Source organism: Nerophis ophidion, linkage group LG14 (assembly GCF_033978795.1).
Source record: "Nerophis ophidion isolate RoL-2023_Sa linkage group LG14, RoL_Noph_v1.0, whole genome shotgun sequence".
NCBI classification, from domain to species: Eukaryota; Metazoa; Chordata; class Actinopteri; order Syngnathiformes; family Syngnathidae; genus Nerophis; species Nerophis ophidion.
The window spans coordinates 19,178,983-19,201,148 of record NC_084624.1 but is presented as its reverse complement, the minus strand read 5'-3'; the positions used below and the strand labels follow the sequence as shown (position 1 = coordinate 19,201,148).

Here is a 22,166-nt window from a genome sequence, read left to right as displayed (position 1 = left end):
ACTTTGATTGATTGATTGAACCAGTTGTTTATATCCATCAATCCATCCATCCATCCATCCATCCATCCATCCATCCATCTTCTTCCGCATAGCCGAGGTTGGGTCGCGGGGACAGCAGCCTAAGCAGGGAAGCCCAGACTTCCCTCTCCCCAGCCACTTCGTCTAGCTCTTCCCGGGGGATCCCGAGGCGTTCCCAGGCCAGCCGGGAGACATAGTCTTCCCTCTCGATGTGGAGGAGCACCGGCTTTACTTTGAGTTCCTCCCGGATGGCAGAGCTTCTCACCCTATCTCTAAGGGAGAGCCAAGCCACACGGCGGAGGAAACTCATTTCGGCCGCTTGTACCCATGATCTTATCTTTTCGGTCATGACCTAAAGCTCATGACCATAGGTGAGGATGGGAACGTAGATGGACCAGTAAATTGAGAGCTTTGCCTTTCGGCTCAGCTCCTTCTTCACCACAACGGATCGGTACAACGTCCGCATTAATGAAGACGCCGCACCGATCCGCCTGTCTATCTCACAATCCACTTTTCCCTCACTCGTGAACAAGACTCCTAGGTTCTTGAAGTCCTCCATTTGGGGCAGGGTCTCCTCCCCAACCCGGAGATGGCATTCCACCCTTTTCCAGGTGAGCACAATGGACTCGGACTTTGAGGTGCTGATTCTCATTCCGGTCGTTTCTCACTCGGCTGCGAACCGATCCAGTGAGAGCTGAAGATCCCGGCCGGATGAAACCATCAGGACCACATTGTCTGCAAAAAGCAGACACCTAATCCCGCGGCCACCAAACCGGAACCCCTCAACGCCTTGACTGCGCCTAGAAATTCTGTCCATAAAAGTTATGAACAGAATCAATGACATAGGACAGCCTTGGCGGAGTCCAACTCTCACTGGAATTGTGTTCGACTTACTGCCGGCAATGCGGACCAAGCTCTGGCATTGATCGTACAGGGAGCGGACCGCCACAATAAAACAGTCCGTTACCCCATACTCTCTGAGCACTCCCCACAGGACTTCCCGAGGGACACGGTCGAATGCCTTCTACAGGTCCACAAAGCACATGTAGACTGGTTGGGCAAACTCCCATGCACCCTCAAGAATCCTGCCGAGAGTATAGAGCTGGTCCACAGTTCCACAACCAGAACGAAAACCACACTGTTCCTCCTGAATCTGAGGTTCGACTATCCGGCGTAGCCTCCTCTCCAGTACACATGAATAAACCTTACCGGAAAGGCTGAGGAGTGTGATCCCACGAAAGTTGGAACACACCCTCCAGCCCCCCGTCTTAAAGAGAGGAACCACGACCCCGGTCTGCCAATCCAGAGGTACCCCCCCCCCCCCGATGTCCATGCGATGCTGCAGAGTCTTGTCAACCAAGACAGCCCCACAGCATCCAGATCCTTAAGGAATTCCGGGCGGGTCTCATCCACCCCTGGAGCCTTGCCACCAAGTAGCTTTTTAACTACCTCAGCAACCTCAGCCCAAGAAATAGGAGCGCCTACCACTGATTCCCCAGGCACTGCTTCCTCATAGGAAGACGTGTTGGTGGGATTGAGGAGGTCTTCGAAGTATTCCTTCCACTTTTACACAACATCCGCAGTTGAGGTCAGCAGAACACCATCCGCACCATAAACGGTGTTGATAGTGCACTGCTTCTCCTTCCAGAGGCGGCGGATGGTGCTCCAGAATTGCTTCGAAGCCGTCCGGAAGTCGTTTTCCATGGCTTCTCCGAACTCCTCCCATGTCCAAGTTTTTGCCTCCGTGACTGCTGAAGCTGCACACCGCTTGGCCTGTCAGTACCTGTCGACTGCCACCGGAGTCCTATGAGCCAAAAGAACCCGATAGGACTCCTTCTTCAGCTTGACGGCATCCCTTATCGCTGGTGTCCACCAACGGGTTTTAGGACAGGCACCAACTACCTTGCGGCCACAGTTCCAATCAGCCGCCTCAACAATAGAGGTGCGGAACATGGTCCACTCGGATTCATTGTCCAGCATCTCCCTCGTGACATGTTCAAAGTTCTTCCGGAGGTGGGAATTGAAAATTTCTCTGACAGGAGACTCTGCCAGATGTTCCCAGCATACCCTCACAATGCGTTTGGGCCTGTTAGGTCTGTCCGGCATCCTCCCCCACCATCGCAGGCAACTCACCACCAGGTGGTGATCGGTAGAAAGCTCCGCTCCTTTCCTACCCGAGTGTCCAAAAGTTGATTCCGCAAATCCGATGACACAACTATAAAGTCGATCATAGAACTGCAGCTTAGGGTGTCCTGGTGCCAAGTGCACATATGGACACCCTTATGTTTGAAAATGGTGTTTGTTTTGGACAAACTGTGACGAGCACAAAAGTCCAATAACAAAACACCACTCGGGCTCAGATCCGGGCGGCCATTCTTCCCAATCACACCTCTCCAGGTTTCCCTGTCGTTGCCAACATGGGCGGGTACTCTGAACTGCCGTTTGGTGCGTAAACACAAACAAAAGTCAGGACCCGCCCCCCCACCCGAAGGCGGAGGGAGGCTACCCTTTCGTCCACCGGGTTGAACTCCAACGTGCAGGCTTTGAGCCGAGGGGCAACAACAATTTCCACCCTAGCCCGTCGCCTCTCACTGCCGACAATCCCAGAGTGGAAGAGAGTCCAGCCCTTCTCGAGAGAACTGGTTCAAGAGCCCATGCTGTGCGTAGAAGTGAGTCCGACTATATCCAGCCGGAACTTCTCCACTTCGCGCACTAGCTCAGACTCCTTCCCCCCCAGTGAGGTGACGTTCCACGTCCCAAGAGCTAGCTTCTGTAGCCGAGGATCGGACCACCAAGTGCCCTGCCTTCGGCTGCCGCCCAGCTTCATCCCCCCCGACCTCTATGGCCACTGCTATGGGTGGTGAGCCCATTGGAGGGGTGACCCACATTGCCTCTTTGGGCTGTGCCCGGACGGGACCCTTGGGAACAGGCCCGGCCACCAGGCGCTCGCCATCGTGCCCCACCTCCGGGCCTGGCTCCAGAGGGGGGCCCCGGTGACCCACGTCCGGGCGAGGGAAATCTGGGTCCATGATTTGTCTTCTTCATAAAGGTCTTCGAGCTGCTCTTTGTTTGATCCTTCACCTAGGACCTGTTTGCCTTGGGAGACCCTACCAGGGGGCATAAAGCCCCCGAACAACATAGCTCCTAGGATCATTGGGACACGCAAGCTCCTCTACCACGATAAGGTGGCAGCTCAGAGAGGAGGTTGTTTATAATTAGATTATAATATTAATCATGTGTATTTCAAATAAATAAGCATGTATGAACAATAAAAGAAATACTTGTTGGACAACTACAATTCTGTTCAATCCAATATGTTCCAAAAGTGTTGGGTATCTCCAACTGCAGTGAAGTCAAAAGCACTATGTCGCTTTGGCATTCATCCAAAAAGTAAACAATAAATAGGCTAAAAGTCTGACACATCAAATATTCATTAGACATGACATATTTAGTCAAAAGGCTGGGCTACAATATGAATCCACTGATTGTAGAAATTTGAATGTAAATCTGTCAAAATGGCGGCGTTTGAAGCAATGTTTATAACAACTATCTCTATGGGCTTTTGAATGCACGGTGTCACGATCCTGCTTTACCAAACTAAAACAATTACACAGAAAATGTTGACTCACCGCTGAATAAAAGGTTATAAGAAACAAATTATAAGTGTCGCTATGAGTCAATTCAGTTGAGGAAAAAAATGGTGCAGTCTCACAAAGAATACAAAATAACTTTGTCTCAGTATATTTACAAAGCCATCCAATTTTAAGCACTTCTAGTTTATCATTCTCCTGTTGGCAGTTCACCATTAAAGACGTGTTTGGAAAAGCAACCGAGTGTTTCCTCAAACCGCCGCTTTGATGACATCCACAACTGCCACAACACGTTCATTTATCATCATTCAAATGTTACAATTATATTATAGACAACATCTATCCACCCATCTATTTTCTACCGCTTGTCCCTCTTGGGTCGGGCGAGTGCGGAAGCCTATCTCACCTGCATTCAGACGGAAGGCAGTGTAGAACCTTAACTAACAAGTCGCCAGCTCATCGCAGGGCCAACACAGATAACCAAACATAATTTTCAACATTACACCGTAGCAGAAAATAAGGTAGCATAAACTTAACCATGGTGAACATGGTAGATTTAAGCATAAAATAAAATAGAACAAACAACAAATGTAGAAACACACATTTTTACAAAGGAGTTCAGGGTGCACATCGTGTCGTCAACCAATTGCAAGCACTGCACGGAACTCTAACTACTTTAACGATGATGGTGATTTAAGTCTTTGCAACTTACTGTTTCATCATTTTATCTGTTGAGTGGAATTACAATGAAAGAAGGTCTTGTGCATCAATACTGTATTTGTCTGCTGCCATCTTCTTCCTGCACAACAGGAGCAGCTGAATGATCGCACCTGCACTGATTGGAGTAGTGGTACCCAATCCATAGGGGGCTTAAAGTCACCTGACATGTCATCTTCAAACAGTGTCATGTGTGACTTGGGTTATGCTTAATTTGCATTGCGACGTCCAGTGGACACATTTAGCACAGCAATTTATTTCATGAAAAAAATTGCAGTTCATTTTTATATTATGCATACTTACTTGTGGGACGGATTAAACCTGTTTACTGGCCGTGCTTTTGACACCCCTGTTTTAAAGAAATGGAAAAAAAGGAAATATTTATCTTTTCGATTAATTTTGAATGAATTGGAAACAAATGAAATACACTAAGATTGTTATTTTTTATGTTTCTGTTTTGACTGCAGCACACTGAGGTAGTATTCAAATGGACCAACAGGGGGAGTAAAGTCTTACACAATCCAACCTCATTCAGGCTCAGTCAGGCTAAACAATTACCGGAGGTACAACATTATAGATCATGCATACATGATGCACCACTGTAGCAACACGCTTGCATATTAACTCCACTAATAATTGTATGCCATTAAAACTATCCTTTTTTACAATGAATTATTAATTCACTCACAAACAAAGGCGGCGTCGCTTTGAAATGTGATGCATGTAATTAGTGTGATCAAGGCCCAGGACTCACATTTGAATGACTCGGACGGAGACCACGCTATGAAACCACACAGCGAATAGAATAGGAAAATCATGCATGAAAGAGCTCAGGCACACACACACACACACGCAAACACACACACACACACACACACACACACACACGCACACACACACACACACACACACACACACACACACACACACACACACACACACACACACACACAACTCACCCTTTAAAAAACATGCTAGTGCACATTAAACATGGCAGACAGACATGTCTGCATTTAAAAAACAACCATCACCCTCACAAGTGTGCCGGGGAGCGCCAGCAAGAGAGAGAACAACGGCAGATAAGCCCTTCCACACACACACACACACACCTCCTCATTTGGAATATACTTTTCCTTGTTGAGGTTTCAAGAAGGGTAGAAATACAAGAACACACAAACACTCACACCCACAGGCCTGACCTTTGAAGGAAAGTGACAGATGGGTGTTTGTGTGAGTCCAGGTCGTGGCTGACAGCTGTCCAGGACACAGGGAGGGTGTGTGTGTGTGTGTGTGTGTGTGTGTGTGTGTGTGTGTGCGTTTGTCAAAGTGACATATGGGGACATTTTTATGAAATTTCACCTTACATATGAGGACCTGTTGAAATATGGGGACATTTTCCATGTCCCCATATTTCCCGCAATGCTATCGTGTTCTAGACCCTCCCAGCATGTTCCCAGACCAAAAATCTCTAAAGTCTTCATTTGTCAAATTTTCAGAAAAAGTGTGTGAAAGTGTGTTTAATGTTTTTGCTCACTTTCGATTTTGCCCCTAGTGGCCATCTTTGCTATTATGACACACACACACACACACTTGTCCTCATATGTCATATGTCCTCATATGTCATGTGGGTCAGAAACTCACACACTCCAACATTTTGAAAAACATATAATCATTACAGCAATAAACATACTCTTGAATTCTAAATCAAATAACACATGTTCAACTGATCTGATGATCCCAACCTTTTTTTTGTTAGTTTTATCTATTCATTTGGTTTATCCGGAGAGGATTTGGGCTAGACAATTAGTAATAAAGGGATTATGGTGATGATTTAATTGGTTTGATTCAGTTTTTTACTGTATTGGTCTTTTTGCTATTATATTGACTAAAATACAATGCCGCACAATAATTAATTTAAATCTGCCTGAAATGTAGGTTTTTGCATAAATGCCCCCCCCCCTCCACCCCCTCCAAAAAAACAAACAAAAAAAAAAACCCTTAACCTTGATTGAGACCAAGGCAATAATTCAAATGAAATTCAAACTACATACAGTATTTAATATTTTCAAATGGTTACAATAGCACATGATTTTGGTATTTTTATCTTTGGGACAAATTTTGGATTCAATTGGGGATTGTTTTTGGAGGTATTCACTTTACATGGTGTTCAAGATGGTTACTTCCGCCCACTCTGAAGAGTCTCGGCGTCTGATTGGTCCAATTTTCAGTTAGGCGCTGCCTGATTGGCCAGTGGATGATGTCGGATCCTAACAGATGGCTAAATCACTAGTTAACTATTTTCATCTTGGAAGTTATACAGCTCACGTATCACACTTAATATTGAATATATATAAAAAGGGTTTTCCAAAAGGACCATTTATAATCGAAATACAAAACTTCACACACGATTTTGAGCACAACAGAGCGCTCAGTGAACATCACTTCCGGGACCTGCAGCACCTGAGGGGGACATCTATCTTGGCCACAAACCATCTTTGACAGTCTTCGACAGCATGGTTGAATCAGGTGAGCATAAAATGGAGTTTAACGTAATTAAATAGACCAATGTTTTTTAACATTGGAAAATAGTTCATTATAAACAACAGTTAAATGTTTTTTGTTATTAATTGCAACCAGATTTGATTTTATGAGGTTAAAAAAAGCATTTCAGTTCTGGGCCAAGGCCAAGGCATTTAAATTTATTTTTTTTAAGTTGCATGGAAGATTATAAGCAGCAGTGATTGTCACACACTAGGTGTAGTGAAATTATTCTCTGCATTTGACTCATCACCCTTGATCACTATGCTAGTAAACCTTTTCTTAATTTTAAACAAGACAGTCTAGAGTAATTCAAATTGTTTATACTTTTTCTCAAATACAAATATTTCAAGCTGATAAGCACTGTGGAGTTGGCATGTTACTGATATTGTTACATTAGTTCTTTGTTTGAGAAGCTTCATGTCTGCACTGAGCCTAAATTTAACAGTTTTTGAAGGGTTTAGTTCTTTGTTTTATTTCTGTGTCACTGACTTTTTTCATTTTTATGTGTGGATTTGTTAGGCGCATCAACACATGATATAGACATCGTGCCCAAAAGAAGAGCGAGACGTAATCCTGAGGCTGAAGCCACCGAGTTTATTTGATCTGGATGTGACAAGTCTTGTTTTAAGGCCCAGTGGATCAATGATTGGAAAGGTATGTCTTGTTATGTATCATATCAATGGTAACTGTATCAACATCTCATTTGGATCATTTCCTTACAGTCTAATAGAGGTTGTATTATATGGCTTTAATTAGAAGTGTTTGGAATAACAGCGTTCCACGTCCCAAGAGCTAGCTTCTGTAGCCGAGGATCGGACCGCCAAGTGCCCTGCCTTCGGCTGCCGCCCAGCTCACAATGCACCCGACCTCTATGGCCCCTCGGAGTCTTGTTCACGAGTGGGGGAAGAGTGGATCGTGAGATCGACAGGCGGATCGGTGTGGGGTCTTCGGTAATGCGGACGTTGTATCGATCCGTTGTGGTGAAGAAGGAGCTGAGCCGGAAGGCAAAGCTCTCAATTTACCGGTCGATCTACGTTCCCATCCTCACCTATGGTCATGAGCTTTGGGTCATGACCGGAAGGATAAGATCACGGGTACAAGCGGCCCAAATGAGTTTCCTCCACCGGGTAGGGGTGCTCTCCCTTAGAGATAGGGTGAGAAGCTCTGCCATCCGGGAGGAACTCAAAGTAAAGCCGCTGCTCCTCCACATGGAGAGGAGCCAGATGAGGTGGTTCGGGCATCTGGTCAGGATGCCACCCGAACGCCTCCCTAGGGAGGTGTTTAGGGCACGTCCAACCGGTAGGAGGCCACGGGGAAGACCCAGGACACGTTGGGAAGACTATGTCTCCCGGCTGGCCTGGGAACGCCTCGGGATCCCCCGGGAAGAGCTAGACGAAGTGGCTGGGGAGAGGGAAGTCTGGGCTTCCCTGCTTAGGCTGCTGCCACCGCGACCCCACCTCGGAAAAGCGGAAGATGATGGATGGATGGATGGATGGATGGTATAACAGCGGTATATGAAAACGATGTTACTAATGCTGTTACTTTTACCGGTAACGAGTAAACTAATAACTTTTATGTACGCTACAACGCTGTTACGATGCGTTTTATGTAATGTGGCATGCTACTTTTGATGTGATTGTATGTCAACAAGACAGCGTTAGAAGCACAAAAGGGTTAGTGCAGGTAATATCTTTTTACTAATGAAAGCAACCCCCGGAAGTAATTACGAACACGATATCAAATAGAAAGAGGCCTCATCCACACACAAACAAAAACATTCAACAGAACTATCTTAACTGCCACTGCTAAGCTAAAAAATACAGCTGAACTATTCTGCTATGTCTGGGCGCTGAAGTCCCACGTCACTTGGCAAAAGGCACAGCTTTTTAAAGGCACACACACACTCTGCTCTCATGAAATGTCTCTCAACTGCATATGCTAGATATTTAAAACTTTTCTTTTTCAAGTAACACATTAATTACAAACCCCGTTTCCATATGAGTTGGGAAATTGTGTTGGATGTAAATCCAAACGGAATAATTTTTTTTACAAATAATAATTAACTTAGAATTTCATGGCTGCAATACGTGCCAAAGTAGTTGGGAAAGGGCATGTTCACCACTGTGTTACATCACCTTTTCTTTCAACAACACTCAATAACCGTTTGGGAACTGAGGAAACTAATTGTTGAAGCTTGGAAGGTGGAATTCTTTCCCATTCTTGTTTTATGTAGAGCTTCAGTCTCCTCTGTCGTATTTTACGCTTCATAATGCACCACACATTTTTGATAGGACTGCAGGCCGGCCAGGAAAGTACCTGCACTCTTTTTTTATGAAGCTGAACACGTGCTGAATGTGGCTTGGCATTGTCTTGCTGAAATAAGCAGGGGCGTACATGAAAAAGTCGGCGCTTAAATGGCAGCAAATGTTGTTCCAAACAGATGGGTAACTTACAGATGTGTAAGTTACCCATGCCTTGGGCACTAATGCACCCCCATACCATCACAGATGCTGGCTTTTGAACTTTGCGTCGATAACATTCTGGATGGTTCGCTTCCCCTTTGGTCCGGATGAAACGGTGTCCAATATTTCCAAAAATAATTTGAAATGTGGGCTCGTCAGACCACAGAACACCTTTCGACTTTGCATCAGCCCATCTTAGATGATCTTGGGCCCAGAGAAGCCGGCGGCGTTTCTGGATGTTGATAATTGGCTTTCGCTTTGCATAATAGAGCTTTAACTTGCACTTACAGATATAGCAACACACTGTATTTAGTGACAGTGGTTTTCTGAAGTGTTCCTGAACTCATGTGGTGATATCCTTTAGAGATTGATGTCGGTTTTTGATACAGTGCCGTCTGAGGGATCGAAGGTCACAGTTATTCAATGTTGGTTTCCAGACATGCCGCTTACGTGGAGTGATTTCTCCGGATTCTCTGAACCTTTTGATGATATCATGGAGCGTAGATGTTGAAATCCCTAAATTTCTTGCAATTGCACTTTGAGAAAGGTTGTTCTTAAACTGTTTGACTATTTGCTCACGCAGTTGTGGACAAAGGGGTGTACCTCGCCCCATCCTTTCCTGTGAAAGACTGAGCATTTTTTGGGAAGCTGTTTTTATAGCCAATCATGGCACCCACCTGTTCCAAATTAGCCTTCACACCTGTGGGATGTCCCAAATAAGTGTTTGATGAGCATTTCTTAACTTTATCAGTATTTATTGCCACCTTTCCCAACTTGTTTGTTGCATGTTGCTGGCATCAAATTGATTATTTGCACCAAAAAAATGTTTATCAGTTTGAACATCAAATATCAATCAATCAATCAATGTTTACTTATATAGCCCTAAATCACTAGTGTCTCAAAGGGCTGCACAAACCACTACGACATCCTCGGTAGGCCCACATAAGGGCAAGGAAAACTCACACCCAGTGGGACGTCGGTGACAATGATGACTATGAGAACCTTGGAGAGGAGGAAAGCAATGGATGTCGAGCGGGTCTAACATGATACTGTGAAAGTTCAATCCACAATGGATCCAACACAGTCGCAAGAGTCCAGTCCAAAGCGGATCCAACACAGCAGCGAGAGTCCCGTTCACAGCGGAGCCAGCAGGAAACCATCCCAAGCGGAGGCGGATCAGCATCGCAGAGATGTCCCCAGCCGATACACAGGCAAACATATGTTGTCTTTGTAGCATATTCAACTGAATATGGGTTGAAAATGATTTGCAAATCATTGTATTCTGTTTATATTTACATCTAACACAATTTCCCAACTCATATGGAAACGGGGTTTGTACTTAATTTAATAATTATTTACATTTATGAAAGAGTAATTCTGTTTGTAATATAATTTTTAGTCAAGTAACGACTATTATTATTGCTTTTTAAAACAGATATTCCAAACATTGTTAATTGATAAACTGTTTTATCAGGATATGGTGTATTTGCTCTTGCATCAATTGAAAAAGGTTCTTTTGTGGTCGAGTACCGAGGGAAGTTCATCTCAAGACATGAGCGGGACAAGAGACAGAAACCCTCTATAAATATCTTTACTATTTATCTGGCATTATATGCTCATAATGTTAACAACAAAAAGTGCTGATAATGTTATAATTAATAAGTTCTAACATTATTTTTATGTGTTTTGTTGCAGACACCAACTGTTGATGTTCTATCTCAACATTCTCCAGATTCATGTGACCGATAAACCGACTTCATCCCTCCAACAGGTTATTACTTGACTATTTTACTATCCATCCATCAATCCATTTTCTACTACCTGTCCCTTTTTTGGGTTGGCGGGGTGTGCTTGAGCCTATCTGAGCTGCATTCGGGCGGAAGGCGGAGTACACCCTGGACAAGTCGCCACCTCATTACACGGCCAACACAAATAGACAACATTTACACTCACATTCACACACTAGGGCCAATTTAGTGTTGCCAATCAACCTATCCCCAGGTGCATGTCTTTGGAGGTAAGATGAAGCCGGAGTACCCGGAGGGAACCCACGCAGTCACGGGGAGAACATGCAAACTCCACACAGAAAGATCACGAGCCCAGGATTTAACTCAGGACTACTCAGGACCTTCGATTTGTGACGCACATGCACTTACCCCTGTTCCACCGTGCTGCCCTATATCTGCTAAAAACTTGACACAACCTATACTTCAAAAGACATTTAATCCTTTTAACCTCTCACAGATCAGTTTATATGACAACATTTTTTAAGCGTACATCCATGTTAGTCTGTGGAATTTACAACTCATGTTTAGCAAAACAGGAGATGTTACAGGTCAGCAACATCAATCAATCAATCAATGTTTACTTATATAGCCCTAAATCACTAGTGTCTCAAAGGGCTGCACAAACCACCACGACATCCTCGGTAGGCCCACATAAGGGCAAGGAAAACTCACACCCAGTGGGACGTCGGTGACAATAATGACTATGAGAACCTTAGAGAGGAGGAAAGCAATGGATGTCGAGCGGGTCTAACATGATACTGTGAAAGTTCAATCCACAATGGATCCAACACAGTCGCAAGAGTCCAGTCCAAAGCGGGTCCAACTCAGCAGAGAGAGTCCCGTTCACAGCGGAGCCACCAGGAAACCATCCCAAGCGGAGGCGGATCAGCAGCGCAGAGATGTCCCCAGGCGATACACAGGCAAGCAGTACATGGCCACCGGATCGGACCGGACCCCCTCCACAAGGGAGAGTGGGACATAGAAGAAAAAGAAAAGAAACAGCAGATCAACTGGTCTAAAAAGGGAGTCTATTTAAAGGCTACAGCATACAAATGAGTTTTAAGGTGAGACTTAAATGCTTCTACTGAGGTGGCATCTCGAACTGTTACCGGGAGGGCATTCCAGAGTACTGGAGCCCGAACGGAAAACGCTCTATAGCCCGCAGACTTTTTTTGGGCTTTGGGAATCACTAATAAGCCGGAGTCCTTTGAACGCAGATTTCTTGCCGGGACATATGGTACAATACAATCGGCAAGATAGGATGGAGCTAGACCGTGTAGTATTTTATACGTAAGTAGTAAAACCTTAAAGTCACATCTTAAGTGCACAGGAAGCCAGTGCAGGTGAGCCAGTACAGGCGTAATGTGATCAAACTTTCTTGTTCTTGTCAAAAGTCTAGCAGCCGCATTTTGTACCAACTGTAATCTTTTAATGCTAGACATGGGGAGACCCGAAAATAATACGTTACAGTAGTCGAGGCGAGACGTAACAAACGCATGGATAATGATCTCAGCGTCTTTAGTGGACAGAATGGAGCGAATTTTAGCGATATTACGGAGATGAAAGAAGGCCGTTTTAGTAACGCTTTTAATGTGTGCCTCAAAGGAGAGAGTTGGGTCGAAGATAATACCCAGATTCTTTACCGTGTCGCCTTGTTTAATTGTTTGGTTGTCAAATGTTAGAGTTGTATTATTAAATAGAGTTCGGTGTCTAGCAGGACCGATAATCAGCATTTCCGTTTTTTTGGCGTTGAGTTGCAAAAAGTTAGCGGACATCCATTGTTTAATTTCATTAAGACACGCCTCCAGCTGACTACAATCCGGCGTGTTGGTCAGCTTTAGGGGCATGTAGAGTTGGGTGTCATCAGCATAACAGTGAAAGCTAACACCGTATTTGCGTATGATGTCACCTAGCGGCAGCATGTAGATGCTGAAGAGTGCAGGGCCAAGGACCGAACCCTGGGGAACTCCACACGTTACCTTAACGTAGTCCGAGGTCACATTGTTATGGGAGACACACTGCATCCTATCAGTAAGATAAGAGTTAAACCAAGACAGGGCTAAGTCTGACATACCGATTCGTGTTTTGATACGTTCTAATAAAATATTATGATCGACGGTATCGAAAGCAGCGCTAAGATCGAGGAGCAGCAACATAGATGACGCATCAGAATCCATCGTTAGCAATAGATCATTAGTCATTTTTGCGAGGGCTGTCTCCGTCGAGTGATTTGCCCTGAAACCGGATTGAAAGGTTTCACATAGATTGTTAGACGCTAAGTGTTCATTTAACTGCTCCGCAACAATTTTTTCGAGGATTTTTGAAATGAAGGGAAGGTGAGACACCGGTCGGTAGTTTACCATGAGGTCAGGATCGAGGTTAGGTCTTTTAAGGAGAGGATGAATAACCGCTTTTTTGAATGCTAGGGGAACAGTGCCCGAGGAAAGTGATAAGTTTATAATATTTAGCACTGATGGACCTAATAATACAAAGAGCTCCTTGATCAGTTTCCCAGGAAGAGGGTCAAGTAAACATGTTGTTTGTTTTATTCCATTTACACGTTGTAACAATTCCTCTAATGTTATTTCCTCAAAACGAGAGAAACTATTTTGGAGGGCAGTATCCGCCGTATATACAATCGTGTCAGTGTTAATAGAACCCCGTTGTAGCTGGGACGCATTGTCTTTAATCTCCTTTCTAATGACTTCAATTTTCTTACTAAAGAATTGCATAAAGTCATCAGCTGAGTGGGTGGAGCTACTGGAAGGAGTCCCTTGTTGGGTTAGCGATGCTACCGTACTAAACAAAAATTTAGGATCGTTTTTATTACGGTGGATGAGATTTGAGTAATAATTAGCTTTAGCTAAGGTAAGCATGCGTTTATAAGTTATTAAACCATCACTAAATGCTTGATGGTGCACCTCAAGTTTAGTCGTGCGCCATTTGCGTTCCAGCTTTCTGCATAATAATTTCTGAGCTCTAGTTTCTTCTGTAAACCACGGGGTGCGCTTTTTTGGAGCCTTTTTTAACTTTAGCGGTGCTATGTTATCAATGGTTTCGCGCAGGGCGTCGTTAAAATTGTTAGTGAGGTTATCAATAGAGCCCACATACTTTGGGAATGGTGCCATTACCGAGGGCAGTAGGTCAGCAAGAGTTGTCGTTGTGGCCGTATTAATGTTGCGGCTGCTATAGCAGTTATTATTATTATTAGTTTGACGAACATGCGTCTGAACCTCGAATTTTATAAGGTAATGATCGGACAATACTTTAGTATACGGGAGTATCGTAACTTTGCGTCTGAACCTCGAATTTTATAAGGTAATGATCGGACAATACTTTAGTATACGGGAGTATCGTAACTTTGGAAGCGGTGATCCCCTTGACAAGCACTAGGTCTATCGTATTACCGTTGCGATGCGTGGGTTCATTTATTATTTGTGTGAGACCACAGCTATCAATTATACTCTGGAGCGCTACGCACGGTGGGTCCGATGGGGTATTCATGTGGATATTAAAGTCCCCCATTATGATTATATTATCGGCGTGTGTCACTAGATCAGCAACGAACTCTGAGAATTCATTGATGAAGTCCGAACAGGGCCCTGGGGGGCGGTAGATAACAGCCAGGTGTAGAGGCAGCGGTGTGACAGACCTCATAGTAAGCACCTCAAACGATTTATATTTATTATTTATGTTAGGACTAAGGTTAAAGTTTTCGTTGTATATTAGTGCGACCCCCCCACCCCTTTTAAGCGGACGGGCAATATGCGCATGTGTAAAGTTAGGAGGACATGCCTCATTTAGCGCAAAAAAGTCGTTTGGTTTAAGCCAGGTTTCGCTGAGACCGATGACGTTAAGATTGTTGTCTCTGATAATATCATTAACTAACAACGTTTTGGGAGACAATGATCTTATTTTTAAAAAACCTACATTATAGGTAGTGGGCTGTTTTAGGGAATTTTTGATCAAATTATCCGTAGTAGCAATATTAATAATGTTGTGTTTATTATGCCCAGTGCATTCAGTATAATTACGACCATATCTAGGAATTGATACGACGGGAATGTTCCGATTGTTTGATTGTTGCTTTGATAAACTGCACGCATCATGGTTAGCCACCTCAGTAACGGGGATGTTCCGATTGTTTGTTTGTTGCTTTGATAAACTGCACGCATCATAGTTAGCCTCCTCAGTAACGGGGATTTTCCGATTGTTTGTTTGTTGCTTTGATAAACTGCACGCATCATAGTTAGCCACCTCAGTAAAACACATGTCCAACTCTGAAACACTCAAAGTAGAAAAAACTTGTTCTAATTTAACAGACTCCTTACCCAGACCAGTAGTCTCGCATTTTCCATCTAAATCCGTCTTCAGGGTGGAGGGAAGTGGTGTACTGTGGGGATTAGCCTTCTGCTTTGTTTTTAGCCCCGCTCGACATCCGCGTTTCCGATCACACCGCTGGCGTCTGCTCCGTAGACGGCCCCCGCTGCTACTAGACTCCCCTGCTTCACAGGCCGCTGGATGTAGCCGCCGATGAATCCCCATGCTAGTTAGCATGTTTAGCACGCCCGCGTCTATCAGTCCAAAACGGCCCAATATGTCCATATCCAGAAGTGTCTGGCGGTCGTACGTGATCACGGAGTGACCACGATGCGAGCCAGCCATGAAGTATGCAGAACTGTCCGGCATTTCCGCCAAATGTTCCATCTTTAGCAAGAGCACCGCAGTGTCGCAGCCCGTCCGGGCGCCGCCATCTTGAATTCAATATGTGATCACTTGTCATGTACTCATATTGTTTGAACTAAAAAAGACTTCAGTGTGTTTCATATAAGGTCCTCATATTTTTCTGAACCACATTAGTGTGTGTTACAATGTTTAATTCAAAGCTTTAAAATGAGTGTTTCAATCCAGGTCCTCATATTTTCTGAACCACATTTTAGTGAATGTTACATTCTTAAATAATAGTCTAAGAGCTAAAACGCTATAATAATCTTTACTGTTTATGTAGAATTATATGCTCAGAATATTATCAACCAAAAGTGGTTGTTAATGTTATAATTAATTAGTTCTGACATTATATTTTTGTGTTTTGTTGCAGACACCAACTGTTGGGGTTCTATCTCAACATTCTCCAGATTCAGATGTGAGCGATAAACCGACTTCATCCCTCCAACAGGTTATTACAAGTCTATTTTTACTATATCTGCTCTAAATGTGACCCAACCTATATTTTGAAAGACATTTATTAATTTTAATCTCTCACAGATCGTTTATATGACAACATTTTCGTAAGAGTACATCCATGTTAGTCAGTAAGGAGTTTGGAACTCATGTTTAGCAAAACAGGAGATGTTACAAGTCAACAACATACATTCTACATGTGACCCCTCGTCATGTCCTTATATTGTTTGAACCAAGAAAGACTTAGGTGTGTTTCATATAAGGTCCTCATATTTTCTAAACCAGATTAGTGTGTGTTACAATGTTAATGTCCAAGCTTTAAAATGTGTGTCTCAATTCAGGTCCTCATATTTTCTGAACCAGATTTTAGTGTGTTTTATATTCTTAATTAATTGTCTAAGAGCTAAAACGCTATAATAATCTTTACTGTTTATGTAGAATTATATGCTCAGAATATTATCAACCAAAAGTGGTTGTTAATGTTATAATTAATTAGTTCTGACATTATATTTTTGTGTTTTGTTGCAGACACCAACTGTTGGGGTTCTATCTCAACATTCTCCAGATTCAGATGTGAGCGATAAACCGACTTCCTCCCTCCAACAGGTTATTACAAGTCTATTTTTACTATATCTGCTCTAAATGTGACCCAACCTATATTTTGAAAGACATTTATTAATTTTAATCTCTCACAGATCGTTTATATGACAACATTTTCGTAAGAGTACATCCATGTTAGTCAGTAAGGAGTTTGGAACTCATGTTTAGCAAAACAGGAGATGTTACAAGTCAACAACATACATTCTACATGTGACCCCTCGTCATGTCCTTATATTGTTTGAACCAAGAAAGACTTAGGTGTGTTTCATATAAGGTCCTCATATTTTCTAAACCAGATTAGTGTGTGTTACAATGTTAATGTCCAAGCTTTAAAATGTGTGTCTCAATTCAGGTCCTCATATTTTCTGAACCAGATTTTAGTGTGTTTTATATTCTTAATTAATTGTCTAAGAGCTGAAACTCTGTAATAATCTTTATTATTTATCTGGCATTATATGCTAAGAGTTTTATCCACAAAAAGTGCTGATAATGTTATAATTAATTAGTTCTGACATTATATTTTTGTGTTTTGTTGCAGAAACCAACTGTTGAGGTTCCATCTCAACATTCTCCAGATTCAGATGTGAGCCATTAACTGACTTTATCCCTCCAACAGGTTATTACATGTCTATTTTTACTATATCTGCTCTAAATTTGACCCAACCTATATTTTGAAAGACATTTATTTATTTTAATCTCTCACAGATCAGTTTATATGACAACTTTTTCGCAAGGGTACATCCATGTTAGTCAGTAGAAAGTTTAGAACTCATGTTTAGCAAAACAGGAGATGTTACAAGTCAACAACATAAATTCTACATGTGAGCACTCGTCATGTCCTTATATTGTTTGAAGCAAGAAAGACTTAGGTGTGTTTCATATAAGGTCCTCATATTTTCTGAACCAGAAAATGTGTGTTACAATGTTAATGTCCAAGCTTTAAAATGTGTGTCTCAATTCAGGTCCTCATATTTTCTGAACCAGATTTTTGTGTGTGTTACATTCTTAATGAATTGTCTAAGAGCTGAAACTCTGTAATAATCTTTACCCTTTATCTGGCATTGTATGCTCAGATTTTTATCAACAAAAAGTGGTGAGAATGTTATAATTAATTAGTTATGACATTATATTTTTGTGTTTTGTTGCAGAAACCAACTGTTGAGGTTCTATCTCAACATTCTCTAGATTCAGATGACAGCCATAAACCGACTTCATCCCTCCAACAGGTTATTACATGTCTATTTTTACTATATCTGCTCTAAATTTGACCCAACCTATATTTTGAAAGACATTTATTAATTTTAATCTCTCACAGATCAGTTTATATGACAACATTTTCGTAAGGGTACATCCATGTTAGTCAGTAGGGAGTTTGGAACTCATGTTTAGCAAAACAGGAGATGTTACAAGTCAACAACCTAAATTCTACATGTGAGCACTCGTCATGTCCTCATATTGTTTGAACCAAGAAAGTGTGTTTCATATAAGGTCCTCATATTTTCTGAACCAGATTAGTGTGTGTTAAAATGTTAATGTCAAAGCTTTAAAATGAGTGTTTCAATTCAGAAAATGCAGTGCCTCTTGTTTACAGCCGGTTTTTGCAGCGCTGTTTTCATTGATCAAAGTATTTTTTCGGTGGTCGTGTTTTTGGTACATAACTTGTAAATAGTGCGCAAATAATAGGCTATATTTATATAAATACATTCAAACCCCGTTTCCATATGAGTTGGGAAATTGTGTTAGATGTACATATAAACAGGATACAATGATTTGCAAATAATTTTCAACCCCAATTCTGTTGAATATGCTACAAAGACAACATATTTGATGTTAAAACTGCTAAACATTTTTTTTGCAAAGAATTTAGGGATTTTACCATCTACGGTCCGTAAAATTATCAAAAGGTTCAGAGGATCTGGAGAAATCACTGCACGTAAGCGATGTACTGCATTAAAAACCGACATCAGTGTGTAAAAGATATCACCACATGGGCTCAGAAATACTTCAGAAAACCACTGTCAGTTACTACAGTTGGTCGCTACATCTGTAAATGCAAGTTAAAACTCTACTATGCAAAGCAAATGCCATTTATCAACAAGACAGAGGAACGCCGCGGGCTTAGCTGGGCCCGAGCTCATCTAGGATGGACTGATGCAAAGTGGAAAAGTGTTCTGTGGTCTGACGAGTCCACATTTCAAATTATATATGGCAATTGTGGACGTGGTGTTCTCCGGAACAAAGAGGAAAATAACCATCCGGCGCAAAGTTCAAAAGCCAGCATGTGTGATGGTATGGGGGTGTATTAGTGCCCAAAGCATGGGTAACTTACACATCTGAGAAGGCACCATTAATGCTGAATGGTCCATACAGGTTTTGGAGCAACATATGTTGTCATCCAAGCAACATTATCATGGACGCCCCTGCTTATTTCAGCAAAACAATGCCAAGCCACGTGTTACAACAGCGTGTCTTCGTAGTAAAAGAGTGCGGGTACTTTCCTGGCCCGCCTGCAGTCCAGACATGTCTCCCATCGAAAATGTGTAGCGCATTATGAAGCGTAAAACACGACAACTTAAGCTTTACATCAAGCAAGAATGGTAAAGAATTCCACTTTCAAAGCTTCAACAATTAGTTTCCTCAGTTCCCAAACGTTTATTGAGTGTTGTTAAAAGAAAATGTGATGTAACACAGTGGTGAACATGCCCTTTCCCAACTACTTTGGCACGTGTTGCAGCCATGAAATTCAAAGTTAATTATTATTTGCAAAAAAAAAAAAGTTTGAGTTTGAACATCAAATATGTTGTCTTTGTAATGCTTTCAATTGAATATGGGTTGAAAAGGATTTGCAAATCATTGTATTCAGTTTATATTTACATCTAACACAATTTCCCAACTTTTATGGAAACGGGGTTTGTATATATATTAGTGCTGGGCAATGATTAACATTTTTAATCGAAGTTAATCGCACTATTTCTCTTATTAATCGCGATTAACTGCATTGTATACGCAAAGCCCAATAATGAATTCAAAAGTAGTGTGTAGTGCACCTTTATTGGAATATTCTCCCACATGAAAAAAAGCGCCAAAACATTTGTTGTGCAAACACAATTTAAATCAGTCCTTGTTAAACAGTAGCAGTTAAATAGCAAATTTTATGAAAATCAACTCAAAAAATGTAAATACAAACATTTAAGCTTATTGCCACTGCCAGGGTATTTAAGTTATCTTGTTTGTTATGGAAAATAAATATAATCTACATACAAATCTCTGAGCCACAATCATAACATCTGAACAGGCAATTTCTGAGGTAACAGCAGAAACATTTTTTTTTTTATCAGGGATCTTATGTTTAAAAAACTTATATTATAGGTAGTGCGCTGTTTTAGGGAATTTTTGATCAAATTATCCGTAGTAGCAATATTAATAATGTTGTGTTTATTCTGCGTAGTGGACTTAAAATAATTATGACCATATCTGTTTGCTTGGTGCTTTGATAAACTGAACGCATATACATGGTACTATAGTTTAATGTTATGAGCCAGGGGAAAAAAGAACTACCCTACCCAGCATGCAACAGGAGTGACGAGCATGCGCGGTAGCCCGGGATAGGTTGTGTCGCCATGACGGCATCTTGTATGTTGTGATATGCAGGCTCTGAAAGCAAATGTTAAGAACTCAGCCAACACTCCTCGTCTGCATTATTGATAAATAGACGGACAACACATATACTCCGCTGCTTCACAAAGCACAATATGTTAAATGTTTACTTTTACAGTTTTCTAATTCTTCCTTTCAGATTGACAGCAGGACAAATCGCTGGAAGTGGGTATGTCTCAAGCTTCTTCCACTTGGTCCACTCCAAAGCGGGGTAAATAAATAATCCACATCATTTACTAGAATATTATATTACGTTTTGCACCTTTTCACTGTGTTATAGTCATTTTTCCTTCAGTAAGAATTTGTATTTTGTCTCCTTTATGACAGCTGCAAAGGGGAAGAAGTGGAAGCAGTTGAATGACACATGTTGCATTTTGTAACTGGCAACAAAGTACCAGGTAAAAAAGATTGTGAAGCCTCCCTCCATAAAGAACTAGTAACTCTACAGGACAGAGATTGGCTTGACATCAAGTACTACATCCATAACAGAATTATATTTAAAAAAGGAAAAAAAAATGTTTTCCCACATCTTCTGTGGTAGTTTGAGTATGTTACCAGCAATTAAAAAAGCAAAATAAACAGCAAGCGTTTTGTATTTATTCCAGATAATTCTTAGCGACAAAATCCACAAAAACAATTCAGTTACACTTAATCGACAATTACATTTTTACCCATGTTTCTTTTAAACTCTTCTTGGTTTTAGATTACAGTAGGATGGGATTGGGATTTTTTTTTTAAATGACAACACATCAACTAAACCAACTCAGGTTGTTTTGTTAAGTCTCTGATGTCATTAGCCTCATATGTCACATGAACCTGAAATCTTAAACACTCTGTGACGTCATGGTTGTCATATTTCACAAACTTGAAATCTTAAACACTCTGTGACGTCATGGTCATCATATGTCACATAAACTTGAAATCTTAAACACTCTGTGACGTCATGGTCATCATATGTCACATGAACCTGAAATCTTAAACACTCGGTGACGTCATGGTCATCATATGTCACATAAACTTGAAATCTTAAACACTCTGGTCTTCATTTGTCACCTAAACCTGACAAGTCCTCATATGTACCATAAAAATCAGGTTCAGAAAAAAACAAAAGAGTTGCAAAAATCTCAATAGACCACTGTGTTTCTAAAATTCTGGTTCACTAACCGTCTGATTCCCAGGCCTGTAGGACCAATGGAAAGGCATGTCCCCATATGTCACGTTTTTGTCATAAGTCCTCATATGTCACCCAAACACGTATGTGTGTGTGTGTGTGTGTGTGTGAGTTGCTGGTGCTGAAAGACATCAGACTTTCACTATTGGGAAGAACAGAAGCATGCGCATTTTTGCATGGCTGCACGAAAAAACAATATGCCAGTTAAGTCATCACATAGAAAGTTTCCCCTATTTATGTCTGTTGGCCTGGCATCCAAAGTTAAAGTACCAATGATTGTCACACACACACTTGGTGTGGTGAAATGTGTCCTCGGCATTTGACCCATCCCCTTGATCACCCCCTGGGAAGTGAGGGGAGCAGTGGGCAGCAGCAGATAATCATTTATGGTGATCCAACCCCCAATTCCAACCCTTGATGCTGAGTGCCAAGCAAGGAGTCA

General features: G+C 42.0%; 2 long non-coding RNA genes across 3 annotated transcripts in view; both read left to right on the top strand.

The window, feature by feature from the left end:
- LOC133568932 (uncharacterized) overlaps positions 1–22,166 on the top strand; it is a 63,315-nt gene that overhangs the window by 5,668 nt on the left and 35,481 nt on the right. The gene's annotated exons all lie outside the window — the stretch shown is intronic.
- On the top strand, positions 6,346–21,132 carry LOC133568246 (uncharacterized). 2 transcript variants are annotated; one of them, XR_009809553.1, is made up of 9 exons: positions 6,346–6,851; positions 7,386–7,520; positions 11,024–11,099; positions 16,214–16,291; positions 16,825–16,902; positions 17,435–17,512; positions 18,045–18,122; positions 20,693–20,764; positions 20,881–21,132. It is a non-coding gene; the product is annotated as an uncharacterized LOC133568246 (long non-coding RNA). The 2 variants fall into 2 exon arrangements; XR_009809552.1 differs by lacking the exon at positions 6,346–6,851 and having other exon boundaries at positions 6,864–7,520.